This window comes from Macaca nemestrina, chromosome 6 (genome assembly GCF_043159975.1).
Source record: "Macaca nemestrina isolate mMacNem1 chromosome 6, mMacNem.hap1, whole genome shotgun sequence".
NCBI lineage: Eukaryota > Metazoa > Chordata > Mammalia > Primates > Cercopithecidae > Macaca > Macaca nemestrina.
Window position 1 is genome coordinate 137,135,188 of NC_092130.1, and position 15,144 is coordinate 137,150,331.

General features: G+C 39.0%; 1 pseudogene; it reads right to left on the reverse strand.

Moving 5' to 3' along the window:
* Nucleotides 1-697: 697 nt before the first annotated feature.
* Nucleotides 698-1,722, reverse strand: LOC105487490 (dnaJ homolog subfamily C member 8 pseudogene; annotated as a pseudogene).
* Nucleotides 1,723-15,144: the final 13,422 nt, after the last annotated feature.

Below are 15,144 nucleotides of genomic sequence, written 5' to 3' on the forward strand. Positions count from 1 at the left end.
TTAAGAAAGCATAGAAAAAAAGATCAAAACCCAATAATGCCTATCAAAGGGTGGTATGGCACTAATAACCCATCTCAGTATCTCTTAGTATTTCCCAGCCCCTTTGTAAAATGCATGATAACATAAAAAGGTTATGATATTTTGAATCAATATTAGCTTTAAGATGTGTCTATTCTGCTTAGCAATCATGTGACCTTTAGCTATAATTTTACTTCTGTGAGTCTTAGTTACTATTTCTTTTTGGGGGGGATATAAAAATGTATTATACATAAAGAATATTACCCCTAACAAATGCAGACAGGCTAGGACATGGTACTGGGTGGAGGGTGTCTAGCTCTTTGGAAAATGAAAGGTTTGGGTGGTGTGGGCCTCACGTCACACTGATTGGTCAGTAGACAGGGGACACATGCCAAACACCACAGGACATCAGGGCATCAGATGCCGCTCTGTGTGCCCACAAGTGTTCCCTGTCTCATCTGGGCCTTCGAAGGGAGCATACCTAGAAGCAAGCAACTGAAGCGAAGGGGCTTCCTAAGGTGCCCCTTCCAGGCTTGTCTCTGAAGTCACAGCAACATCATTTTAAGCAATATGTTTAATTGGACGATTTCCACAAACTATCCATGAAGTTTCTAAGCATCACAATTCAGTGAAGTACAAAACACTGAGTTACAAGTTGTGGGAAGAGAAGGCAGCACCGATGGTGGCACCTTCTAATCCTGGTTGTTCTAGGGGCAGGGAGAGAGGAAGGTCTTTTTTTAAACCAAGCCCCTCATTTCAATGTACAAAAGAATTACTCTGATCAATATTAAATTGTATTGAAAACAAAATGGACTAAAAAGCAAATACTACTCTAGGTTGTGGTGGAAGTGGGAGGAAAGAATGAGTCCTTCGAAGCAGGAAGGGAGATAGCAGGGGGAAGGTTCTGTGCCTGTGACCTGGGTGGTCACTCACGCTGCTCCATTTTTACTTTTTGTGGTCTCAAGAAGGTCCGATTTTTCTTCTCTTTCTTCCTCTTTGTATTGGCTTGCAAGTTTCGCCAGCTGTCCACACTACCATCTCGACTTTCCTCAAAGTTTTTCTGCCACTCTCTCTCCCGTTTGGCTTTTTCTTGAGCTTCAATCTCTTCTTCCCTTTGTCGTTTCCTTTCATGCTTCTCTTTGGCTTCTCTCTCTTTCCTTTTAATTTCCAGCTCAGCAAAGAGTTTCATTGTCTGTTTATATACAGCTTGTTTGAACAGCTCAGGATCATCCTCCTCTACAATTGTAGGTTTTCCTTCCTTCTTTAATTAGTTTTTTCACTCTTTCACAGTGTGTTCCACGTATTTTTTCCCACCTGAATTACATCCAGGGCCCTCTTCTTTTGCTCCTGATCCAGTAGCAACTTGTAAGCTTTGTCCACAGCTTCAAAAGCCTTTTGTGCTCTGTCAGCATGATCTTGATTTTTGTCAGGATATACCAAGATGGATAACTGCCAAAACCGCTTTTTTATTTCCTCATCTGTAACTTCAGGATCTATCCAAACAACCTCAAATGGGTTCAAATTGAAGTAAGAGGAACCAGGATGGGTCAGTCTTTCAATGTGATTTTTCGATGTTAGAACCGAGTCTCTCTTCTCTATTTGTTTCTCCTCACTGTAGAAGGCCATAAATGCTTCCTTGGTGCTGCCTCCACCTGAAGTCCTGCTCTCTCCTGAAGCCACCATTTACCCAGCCCAGCCACCACGTGACCCTTCTCTTAGTTACTATTTCTATAAAATTTTTGAATACCCACATCACAGGAACTAACGTAAATATTTAATTTGATATGTAAAGAAACTAGCATAGTACCTGAACAGAGTAAATAGTCAACAGCTGTTTTCTTTTTCCCCACTCCCCACTGTTTTCACTAAAGCATTATTGCCTTAGTACTGTCACTTAGGGTTTTTTCTTAAACTAGCAAGATGTTATTTCACTGAATGGTTTGTATGATTCAGATACAATTTTCATACTCATTTATTCTTCTAACACATGTGCCATATATCTACCATGTGCCAGAACTGTTCTTGATGCAAGGGATATAGCATTGAACAAAACAGAGCCCCCACCCTCCAAAAAAGATTATAAGACTTAGGAAGCTTATATGATCATAGAGGAATATAGATTTTTTGTTTTTAAAAAGTAAAACATATGGTTTAATATCTGGGGATAAAAGCTGTAGAGAAAAGCAAAATATCTGGGGATAAAAGCTGTAGAGAAAAGCTGTAGATAAAAGCTGTAGAGAAAAGCAAAATTCCAGGTGGAGGAGGAGCAAGTACAAAGGCCCTAAGACAGGAGCAAGCCAGGCCTGTTAGAAAAATAGCAAGAAGGCAGGGGGTGGAGTGGCATGAAAGTGTGGGAGATTGGTAGCTCAGATGGGAACCAGATCATCTACAGCCTTATAGGACATTTTAAGGACTTTGGATTTTACTCTGAGTTAAATGGGAGGCATAGAGGAATTGGCTCAATTGTGGGAAGAGTGGAAAGAAAGTGACCTATATTGTGTGTTTTGCAATATTCCAGGAGAAAGATAATGGAGGCTTGATCAGAAGGATAGTAGTGGGGATAGTGAGAAGTTGTCAAATTCTGATGATTTAAAGGCAGAGCTAATGGAATTTGCTGATAGATTAAATGTGGGATGTGAGATCACAAAAAAAGGACAAGAGTAACACCAAGGTTTTAGGCTATAGCAGCTGGAAGGATGAAGTTATCATTTTTTGAGAAAAACTATGAAAGACATTTAGGGAGATAAGAACAGGAGTTTGGTTTGCTTATCTTGAGATACATACTAGAAATACAAGTGGATATACAGAGAAGGCACCTGGGTAAAGAACCTGGAATTGAAGATAAAATTCAGGCCAGTAATACAAAACTGGGATTCCAGAACATACGGATGATAATTAAAGCCATGATACTGGATGCAATCTCCAATTAGAAACAAGTGTAGGCAGAGAACTTAGGAAATCCAGGGCTGAGCCATAAGGCACTCAGTGTTCAGAGTGCACAGATGCAGAGTGGGTGGTTTTTTTCTCATGCCAACCAATTCTCCAATTCTCTAGGACTGACTAGGCTTCCTAAAATTTAATCCAATTCTGACACTAACTACTCAGAGCTAGTGTCAGGCTCCACAGGTTTAAAGACTCAGTCCCAAAAGAATGCCCTTACTTCAGATGCTGCTTACATATATATCAGGTACCCAGGTTACTCACACTTCTGTCTGACTTGGTTACAAAGTCAGAGGTTCCTACAATCCCTCCACTTCAGGTTCAGTAATCTGCTAAGACTCACAGGATTCAGGAAAACACTGCAATTACTACTTCAGCTTATTATAAAGGATGCAAATGAATAGCCAGATGAAGAGGTATGCAGGAAGAAGTCTGGAAGGGTCACAAGCACAGAAGGGGGCCTCTGTCCCCAAGGAGTTTGGGTGCACCAGCCTCCTTGTGCTTGGGTGTGTCTGCCAAGTCAAAGCTCTCAAACCCCATCATTTAGGGTTTTTTATGGAGGTTTCATTACCCAGTCATGATCGTGGCCATTGGTGATTAACTCAATCTCCAGCCCCTTTGTCCTCCCCAGGGGTTGTGGATTGGAACTGAAAGGTCCAAGCTGCTAATCAACATTTGGTCTTTTGGGTTACAGGCCCCATCCTAAATCTCTCTAGGGAAACTTCAAGAGGTACTTCATTAGAACAAAAGATGCTCCTATCAATCTAATCACTCAGAAAATTCTAAGGATTTTAGCTCTGTGCCAGGAACCAGAGACAAAGACCAAATATTTTTCTTATCATACAACAGGTCATCCCCTGATCTTTGACACATATCCTTTACAGCAAACTGATCATGCCTGTCAGAACATTTATATTTGGTGCAGCACTCATAGAATAGATGTAGCAATAGTACCAAAATGAATATGGCTCACATTTTGAGAAGCCAGTTCAAAGCAACAACTAATTTGACCTATAAAACCATAATTTTTTTTTGTATACTTGTACTAATTTGTTACTCTTGTTTTCCCCTGGTCTCCTGCTATTTGTATCTTATGATAAGCTTGTACTGAACTATTTAGCATAGAAATCAGCTTTAGGCTAGCTGTAACAAGTTCTTCCTCAAGTCAGCCATTTTCTATAGGTTTTACATCCTGAGAAGGATGTAACTCAATTTCTCAATATAATTAGTCATCGATATCAGTATTATCATAAGACTTGTTTATATGAGGTAGTTGAATATTACCAACAACACCAGTATTATACCATATTGCAGTATGGTCATGGTATAATTCAGTTTCATTACAGAACAGATCAGTAAGAACTACAGAGGCATTTGCTTTGCCTTCTTAACAGAATCAACACTTGCCCATATACTAGATCTTATGAAAAACAGATACTGTTACGATTAGCCATTGTTCAGTTATTTCTGGGTTCCAAGGTAACTGGGGACAAAGTCAACCACCCTGTCTCATCCCACAGACTATACTGAGACAGGTTACCATTTTGTATTGTTATGTAGCAGGGGCCACCTCCCTTCTGCAGGAAGGATATAAGTGATATTTAGAATAGCTCCTATCCCTACTAACTACACTACAGGATGTGTTTTTATTTCAACCTATTCTGGGGGCAAAGTCAGTCACACTGCAATGATGCAAATTATAAGTGCCCCAAGAGAACTTCCATTAGTTTGGAGGGCCATAAGTTTCCCAAAGGTGAATCCCTCGAGCTTCAGCAACTAGAATAAAGGGTCACTGCCCCATGACAACTTCATCCTTCATTTGAATTAAAATAGTCAAGAGGCCCTATTGGGTCAGAGTACAAGCTCTTTCCCAAAAGTAGATTTAGGATTATCTGGCATTAGTTGTTGAGTCTGCCAGACCCACTTTACTAATTATCTTTCCAAGCTGACTTCCATCCTTTGCCTCCCTCCTGGAAGGAAACTTCCTCTAGTCTGTTTATTCTAGCTAATAAATATTTTACCTCAAAATACCATTCCTCATTAAAAGCAAATTCTCTTTGTTCAAAGATATCTAGACCAGCACCTGTCTCCTTGAAGGCCCTTTTCTGTCTTGTGGGCCAGTGCTGTTTAATCTACCATGCGTGTTATTGCCAAGTCATGCTAATAGTCTGAGTAGAATTGTAATACATATTTTGTACCCCAAAATGATGGGTGCAACATAATCCTGGGGTTAGATGAGTGGTGGCCAGACCAAAATACCATTCAGTTTGAGTGTGTTATAAGGCCACAGTATTCCTGTCTTGGGGGGGGCCACTCCTCAGGGGAACTCAGATCTACCATGCAATGCCCACTATTTTGATCCCATCAGGAACTTCAGAGTTTTTCCCTATTCTGCTTAATAGCTTTCCATTCACAAAAATGATGGTAACATGCATTGGTGCAGAGTACACTGTGGTATGTTGGGCATGCTACCATTATGGTTTGTCTGTTATAACCAGGAATCTTTCAAAGCATTTGATCATCGATATTTACAGTTCACACTGAGACTTACACTACACACTTTGAATTCCTAGTGGTTCTCCCAAACTCCTTCCCAGATTATATTCTTTTTAGTAGATATAACCTGAAAAATAGGAGTCAAAAGATAGCAGCATATTACTAGAGTTCCATTTAGTCATTAACAGGCAGTCCAATAGTCACCATCATCTTGTATGACCAGAATGTCTCCCAAAGTGATGCCCCTCAGATTTGTGGGCTGCCTTTCAATGTTGTTGGGTTTAAAAGCAGGGTGGTCTTGGCAAACATAGAGTGTCACCCTTCCAGAGCTTGGAACTCTGTTCCTGACTGAAGAGTACTCATGCAAAGGGATCAGCCTTCTGTGGGACCAGAGATGGGCATCCAGCATAACAGGAAGGAAGGCATAGACATATGAAGGTAGGCTGGTATGCTAGTGGGAGTTTGAGCAAGTAAGTCTCTTTTAACTGCTTTTATTTTCTCAGATTGAAAAGGAATTAAGATCATTAGCTAAAAGTACAGACAGAAAGGAGTGTTGGAAGTTTAAAGAAAGAGAAGATATGAAATGCTCTATTCAGAAATTCTCAACCTTGGCCCTATAGACATTTAGGGCAGAGTAATTCTTTGTTGGGGGTTATTTAGAAGCATCCTTGATCTCTACCCACCTAGATGCCAGTAACACTCCCTCCCCGAGACTGTGATAACCAAAAACATCTCCAGTATTGCCAAATGTCCCCCGGGGACAAAATCTCCGTGGTTAAAAACTATTGCCTCCCTAGAAATAGGGAGAGAGAAAGGAGTAGAGAAATGTAAAAAGATGGTGACCCTAGGTCATCTAAAGTTTCACTCGAGGCCAGTGGGCATGAATTTTGAATGAAGTCAGTCAGCTTGCTTATGACTATTTTTCCAGCCACGTTACCAGCACAGGGTCAGCACAGGCAAGAAGTTGGTACATCAAAGTGAAGAGGGGGAAAGGTGTATGTAAGAAAGTGACTACAATGGTAGAATTTAAGCCAGGTAAGGAGGAAAGGGAGGACATGAGAGTAGGGAAGAACAATGAAAGGTGGATGAATCAACATAGCTTAGATTCCAGCTAGATGGAGGAGTCTGGGTACCAGAGGGCATAAGCTGGGAAATTATGAGGTGATGGTTAGCAAAAGAGATGCTTGAAACTCGCTCAGAACTGGTTGAAGTTATTGGTAATTATATATATTTATATATAAATATTTATTTTTTTATATATTTTATATATATACACACATAGAGAGAGAGAGTTATATAGAGATATATAATACATAATTGATACTATGTATTAAATCCTGAGAAAACTTCAGCTCCACAAAGAGCCAAGAGTTGTGTTGCCAGTGTTTCATTATTGGAACTAGCAAAGTGTAAGATTCAAATCTCCCATAGAGTTTATGTACACAAGCTTAATATAGCCTATTAAGCTGAGTTCTGCATTTTATTTGCTCATAATTTCCTATATCTCAGTAAGTAAGTGAAAGCAGCAGCCATTCCAACTTGCTCCAAGTCAGAGATTGGCATGATATCTAGCTTGCTTAGTTGTGAGAAAACTTCAGTAAAGAGGTGTTTTTTCCCTCAGGGAAAAAAAAAAAAAGGCTATTGAGCTTGTGGAAATCAAAGCAGCTAAACAAACCTCTTATTATTAGAATAATGGCGTGACATTCAATAGCCTTCAGGGAAAATTTAACTGGTCTTTGATTTTGGCACTTTAACTACTTCAAAATTAGGTCAAACAATAAAGAAGAAGAAAGAACACTGAACAAAAGACAAAATAAAGTCATATACCAACTTTACTTTTCAAGCATAGTCCAGTGAAAAATAAAAACAAAGTAAATTTTCCTTAAGCTCTAATATTCCACTCTTCTGCTTTTGAAGAAAAATGTGTTTTTCTGTAGTTTTATAATAAATCTAAAACACTATCATTTTTAGCATGAAATGCTAAGTATTGCTTCGCCAAAAATTGTCACCCTATGCTACAATCATCTAAGTTTGTTTTAATAATCCTCAGATACAAACGACCACTATGTCAGTCCCCTTAGTACTAACTATGATTATCTGTTGTTTAAAATAGATGTCCTAAGAACGTTATCTAAGTGAACAAAAGCATAAACATTTCAACTATCAAATCATCAGAACTGCTTAGGCAAGCGTAAATATCTCCTGGCTCCAATGTCTCCCTTATGGAATTTTTTTTTCCCTGTTACTTGCTCTGCTGTTGCAATGATAACAGGCACATGCTGAGATAATGAAATTATGGATCTTCTTTTTATAGCTTAAGTGCTCTTTATTTCTGAAGAAGTAAAGGTTTCTTTCTAGGTAGTAATATATTTTAATACAGTTCAAATACAAGAAAAACAAGATGTTTCATAGAAATGCAATCAATAAAGGATACCAGAGGGAAAAATAAACTGAATTTGGAAGAAGATTGAAGCCTCCCTGATTGGATTGTATTAGAGAAGGCAAAAAATTAATAACTTCATGTCATTGAGATTTTTCTCACTTCCATCAGGAAACTGAGTTCTATGAGCCCTATGTTAATTTTCCAAACTCTTCTTTGGTTTTGCATAGTGAAGAGCCACTCCAGGGTTATGCTCAACTCAGTGACTAACTGGCTTGGAAATCTCACTTGCTTTAAGTTCTGTCTTCACACTCCTCAAGACTGCAGACTCTGTCTTGCCTAACAAAGGTGACATACCACAGAGGATTACAGAGACATGCAAGAGAAACCAAGTTTTATTCTTGGTTCTGTTGGTGAGATCACTTCTTTTGGATTGGTATCAGATTCCACTTAATACTGTCCATTTCTGAGATCTTTTTTCTCCTCAACAGAAGTCCTCTCAACTATCACACTGACAAGTCGGCTTTTTTCTGATGTCCCAAAGTGCTGGCACTACCAAGGATTCAGATAAGAACTGAAGCTGAGTGACTGGATTAACTGATAACACCGCTAATTCAAGCCCTGTTTTCAACACTTCTGAAAGATTAACCAACTGGGCCAAAATTTGGAGCACAGAGGAAGTTTTACTTTTAACAGTCTACACTGTCTGATAAATAAAAGGCTTTAACAATTTCAAAGAAATTCATGTCAAGAAATTTCCGTAGACATTTTTCCCTCAGAGAAGTACACAAATGGGAAAATTTAGTCAGAGCTTTGTATGGGTTTTCTTTCTTGTAAATATTGTTGCTTGGCAGGGAAGCACAGAAGCTGATCAGTCTAATATGTATATGTCGTTGTACTGACACAATAACAGCAACACAAATATAGAAGTGCACTTTTCTTTTTAAAAAATTGAGTCTAATAATTTCAATTTTAAAACTAGTAAAAAATACAAAACTTACATATCTGGTCAGAGACTGCCAGAGACATAATAGGATGTGGTAGATTAGGGCACAGACACAGGAGCCAAATTCCTGCGTTGGGTCCTACCCCTGCCACTTCCCAGCTGGGTGACCTTGAGTTAGCTTCTCTCTGCCTCCAATTTTCCATTGGAATGAGAGTAATAGTACCTACCTCAGAAAGTTGCCATCAGGGCTACATGAATTAAATCTATCAAGTGCTTAGAAGAGTATGAGGCATATAATCACGTAGTAAATGTGTGTTGTTATTACTAATGTGAGTCTATAAGTAAAAATGACCTTCAAGGTGTCTTTACATAAGATTTAACTTCTGTGTGCATGTGTGTGTTATAAGGAAAGATAGTTCCTCAAAGCTTTTCAACACCATCCCATACATGACATAATTTTATCACTGAATCTTTTTCCTTAAGAGCTTTACTCTATTTGACATCAAGAATAACCTCATCTGTAAAATAAATTTCTTGTATCATACGATAGTTAAACTTTCTTCCGGCTCAAACAAGCACCAGCTATAAGCCTGTAAAATGAAACTTGGAACTCCTGGTTTCATTGGTCCCCTTACTAATTATCATCCTCCTGTGACAACTCCCTCACTGCGCTGTAAATCCACCAAGTGCCTAACCCCAAATATGAACATCACCCACTCTGCTGGGAAAAGACAATGTAGAATTACCTCCTGTGGCATATTTTTTTTAACTTGTAAAAGGAAGTGGGCTTATTTTCCCTGAAGGCTCTTTCTTTTCACGGAACCATTCTATCCTGCCCATGATAGACATGTGGCATGCAGATAAGTTGGGGACAGAAAGATTGATGTAGATGGGCAGAAGAAGTATAAACAGGGAAGAAACACAGTCTCGCCAAGCTAACCCTGGTCCTTTGCCCTGTCTTAGGATTAAAATGTGACTGCCTTTGATATCACTTCTAATATGGCTGGAAAGAGGACTCATGCAGTTCAAATGTGAGATGTTTAGACTGTATTAAAACATGAGGCTTCGGTCACATCAAAGGCTCCTCGCGGGTGGCTTGGGCCAGGGTAAGGTCACCACTGCCCCCACTGTAATAGGTGTGGAGACACTGTGTACCTGTGAAATGGTGGTGTTTGCTTTTTTTTGCTGATAAATGTGGAGCTGGGAGAGAAGATGCCTTCATGTGCCTGAGGAATGACCTACTGTGGAAAGTTTAAAGGCAAACAGGTATCAGGTTAGGGTTATGGGGGCAATTTTTTGAATGGGAATGTCCTTTTTTCTGAGGGAATAGTCTTCTTTAATTCCTGGTGCAAGGACAGACATTGATAAGCAAGGCTTCCTGCTTGACCACCAAATTTTAAATAAAGGTAATTTTATTCTGACACTAGGTCATTTGGATGACATCAAGGCAGGACAAAAAAGATGAGGGCAAGTTAACCTCATTTTGCCTTTTCCTACTTAAATATTTTTATCTAACATTAGCTCCATCACACTAATCTAATATGTTTACATTGCAATTGCACAAAATTGAGGGAAGAAAATTTTGTGTTGTCACTACTAGCCTATAGGACAAATTCTCAAAAGCAATATCTTTATTACATCTTTAATGGTTTTAAAGGTGTTAGTAATGTGCTTTAAAAGATTTTAGCATAATATTCTAAAAGTTCTTAAGATTAGGAATTTACTCCATGAAATAGAACTTGTCAAGACAACCCTAACTAGTTCTCAAAGGAAAAGGCAAGATTGTATCCATGGAAAATAAAAGTACTAATGACTTAATAAATTATACTTGGCTTCTAATATATAGGGAAGTACAATAACACAAGAAAAAAAAAGCCAAACAGAAGACAACCAAAACAGAGGAAGTGAAGAGAGATGGATCAGACTGATACCTAGAGACCTAGTTCAGGGGAGAGATATCTACCCCGCCGGAAGCATGCGCTGAGTGCATTCTCTCCCATTGCTGGTTAGGAATCTCACTTGAGGGAGGTTCACTACCTAACTCTCAGGTGCTTCTGAACTCTATTGGTACTTAACAGTGCCACCATGGCTTATGAATTGCCTTGAAATTGTTCATTGTCAGTTGTAACTTCCCTACTCATTGCAAATTCTCCAAAGTACTTTGCTTTCTACTTTCTTTTCATCCCACGTATACCTAGTGCAATACCATTTGTGAAAGAGAAACTTAAATCATTTAGAAATAGAATCTCCATTTGATGGGGAGGAAAGAAAGAAAGCAAAAAGAAAATCTCACTCTCCTACTAACCCTTTCTGCATCTTCTGAGTGAATGAAAAACATTTATAATCATTTCATTTCTAAATACCATGTTATACATTTCAGAGGGGAAAAAATCATTTACTCTTAGACTCACGTCCAATTTTCGTTGTGATTTTTACCCTCAAGAAATAAACATCGTGGTCAGGATGTCTGTCCGGCATCCTTGTGGCCAAGAAAGCAATGGTTTGCAACGAAACACGAGTTCTCTGGTGAGAATACGCAGCCCCATGGCTGCAAACTTCTATGAACCACAGCGTTTTTAACCATGGGCAAAGTCTCAAACCGCTTAATTGAATGACAAGCCCCTCAAACAGCTGTCATTTAAGATTCCTGGGTTGAGATGAAAGGCCAGAAGTACTTGTAATTACTCCCCTCTAGCACCCTTTTCCTAAACACAGAATATAGTACTGGAAACAATTTTCAATAACACGAACAGCCTGTCTATGGAAGAATGAATCAGACAGTTGAAGATTGATAGAATTTTTTTCCTTTTTTTTTCTCTTACCAGAAGACTCTAAGGTCTAAAGACAATTACAGCTATTAAAGCCCCCAAATTTTAATCTCCTTTCTTTCATTCGATTCCAGAATTCAATTCCCTGTGGCAATTTTGTTGAATCTTATTCACATAGTGTAGTTCACCTAAGAAGAAAAAGGTGATTTACTGAGTATAGGAAATCGTTTCTTCAGATACATATCATCATAAAATAAAATCTTGATTCATGCTCATGATCTACTTGGAACTCTGGGGCTGCTAAATCCATATTTCTCAAATAAAAAATAATTCTAGGTATTTTATTCTCTTTGAAGCAATTGGGAACGGGAATTCACTCATGATTTGGCTCTCTGTTTGTCTGTTATTGGTGTATAAGAATGCTTCTGATTTTTGCACATTGAATTTGTATCCTGAGACTTTGCTGAAGTTGCTTATCAGCTTAAGGAGATTTTGGGCTGAGATGATGGGGTTTTCTAAATGTGCAATCATGACATCTGCAAACAGGGACATTTTGACTTCCTCTTTTCCTAATTGAATACCCTATATTTCTTTCTCCTGCCTGATTGTCCTGGCCAGAACTTCCAACACTATATTGAATAGGAGTGGTGAGAGAGGGCATCCCTGTCTTGTGTCAGTTTTCAAACGGAATGCTTCCAGTTTTTGCCCACTCAGTATGATATTGGCAATGGGTTTGTCATAAATAGTTCTTATTATTCTGAGATATGTCCCATCAATACCTAATTTCTTGAGAGATTTTAGCATGAAGAGCTGTTGACTTTTGCCAAAGGCCTTTTCTGCATCTATTGAGATAATCATGTAGTTTTTGTCTTTGGTTCTGTTTATATGCTGGAACTTACAGGGAGGTGAAGGACCTCTTCAAGGAGAACTACAAACCACTGCTCAGTGAAATAAAAGAGGACACAAACAAATGGAAGAACATACCATGCTCATGGATAGGAAGAATCAATATTGTGAAAATGACCATACAGCCCAAGGTAATTTATAGATTCAATGCCATCCACATCAAGCTACCAATAACTTTCTTCATAGAATTGGAAAAAAGTACTTTAAAGTTCATATGGAACCAAAAAAGAGCCCACATTGCCAAGACAATCCTAAGCAAAAAGAACAAAGCTGGAGGCATCACGCTACCTGACTTCAAACTATACTACAAGGCTACAGTAACCAAAACAGCATGGCACTGGTACAAAAACAGAGATATAGACCAATGGAGCAGAACAGAGCCCTCAGAAATAATACCACACATCTACAGCCATCTGATCTTTGACAAATCTGACAAAAATAAGAAATGGGGAAAGGATTCCCTATTTAATAAATGGTGCTGGAAAAACTGGCTAGCCATAAGTAGAAAGCTGAAACTGGATCCATACCTTACACCTTATAAAAAATTAATCGAAGATGGATTAAAGACTTAAATGTTAGATCTAAAACCATAAAAACCTTAGAAGAAAACCTAGGTAATACCATTCAGGACATAAGCATGGGCAAGAACTTCATGTCTAAAACACCAAAAGCAACGGCAGCAAAAGCCAAAATTGACAAATGGGATCTCATTAAACTAAAGAGCTTCTGCACAGCAAGAGAAACTACCATCAGAGTGAACAGGCAACCTATGGAATGGGAGAAAATTTTTGCAATCTACTTATCTGACAAAGGGCTAACGTCCAGAATCTACAAAGAACTCAAACAAATTTACAAGAAAAAAACAAACAACCCCATCAAAAAGTGGGTGAAGGATATGAACAGACACTTCTCAAAAGAAGACATTCACACACCCAACAGACACATGAAAAAATGCTCATCATCACTGTCCATCAGAGAAATACAAATCAAAACCACAATTAGATACCATCTCACACCAGTTAGAATGGTGATCATTAAAAAGTCAGGAAAAAACAGGTGCTGAAAAGGATGTGGAGAAATAGGAACACTTTTACACTGTTGGTGGGACTGTAAACTAGTTCAACCATTGTGGAAGACAGTGTGGCGATTCCTCAAGGATCTAGAACTAGAAATACCCTATGACCCAGCCATCCCATTACTGGGTATATACCCAAAGGATTACAAGTCATGCTGCTATAAAGACACATGCACATGTATGTTTATTGTGGCACTATTCACAATAGCAAAGACTTGGAACCAACCCAAATGTCCATCAATGATAGACTGGATTAAGAAATTGTGGCACATATACACCATGGAATACTATGCAGCCATAAAAAAGGATACGTTCATGTCCTTTGTAGGGACATGGATGCAGCTGGAAACCATCATTCTCAGCAAACTATCGCAAGGACAAATAAACCAAACACTGCATGTTCTCACTCAAAGGTGGGAATTGAACAATGAGAACACTTGGATACAGGAAGGGGATCACACACCGGGGCCGGTTGTGGGGTGGGGGGAGGGGGGAGGGATAGCATTAGGAGATATATCTAATGTAAATGATGAGTTAATGGGTGCAGCACACCAGCATGGCACATGTATACATATGTAACAAACCTGCACGTTGTGCACATGTACCCTAGAACTTAAAGTATAACAAAATTATATATATAGTGGAACTGCCATCCTTCAGTAGTTCGCCAAAGTGACTAACACAAAGGGAAACAGGAGGGGCAGCCGGTGTGTTCTCCAGGCCTTTAAGAAAAGATGGAGTTATTCCTTTGGCCATGTATATGCGAAACTATAAGAAAGGTGATATTGGAGATATCAAGGGAAAGGATAAAGTTCAAAAAGGAAAGCCCCACCGGTGTTACCGTGGCAAAAGTGGAAGAGTCTACAATGTTCCCCAGCATGCTGTTGACATTGTCGTAAACAAACAAGTTAAGGGCAAGATTCTTGCCAAGAGAATTAATGTGCATATTGAGGACATTAAGCACTCGAAGAGCCGAGATAGCTTCCTGAAATGCGTGAAGAAAATGATCAGAAAAAGAAAGAAGTCAAAGAGAAATGTAACTGGGCTCAACTGAAGTGCCAGCCTGCTCCACTCAGAGAAGCACATTTTGTTAGAACCAATGGAAAGTAGCCTTAGCTGCTGTAACCCATTCCCTATGAATTAATGGCATAATAGCTGTTAAAAGACCTCTGGACTGTAAAATATATATATATGTGGTATTATTTCTGAGGGCTCTGTTCTGTTCCGTTGGTCTATATCTCTGTTTTGGTAGTAGTACCATGCTGTTTTGGTTACTGTAGCCTTGTAGTACAATTTGAAGTCAGGCAGCGTGATGCCTCCAGCTTTGTTCTTTTGACTTAGGGTTGTCTTGGCAATACGGGGTCTTTTTTGGTTCCATGTGAACTTTAAAGCAGTTTTTTCCAATTCTGTGAAGAAAGTCATTGGGAGCTTAATGGGGATGGCATTGAATCTATAGATTACCTTGGACAGTATGGCCATTTTCACAATATTGATTCTTCCTATCCATGAGCATGGAATGTTCTTCCATTTGTTTGTGTCCTCTTTTATTTCACTGAGCAGTGGTTCGTAGTTCTCCTTGAAAAGGTCCTTTACATCCCTTGTAAGTTGGATTCCT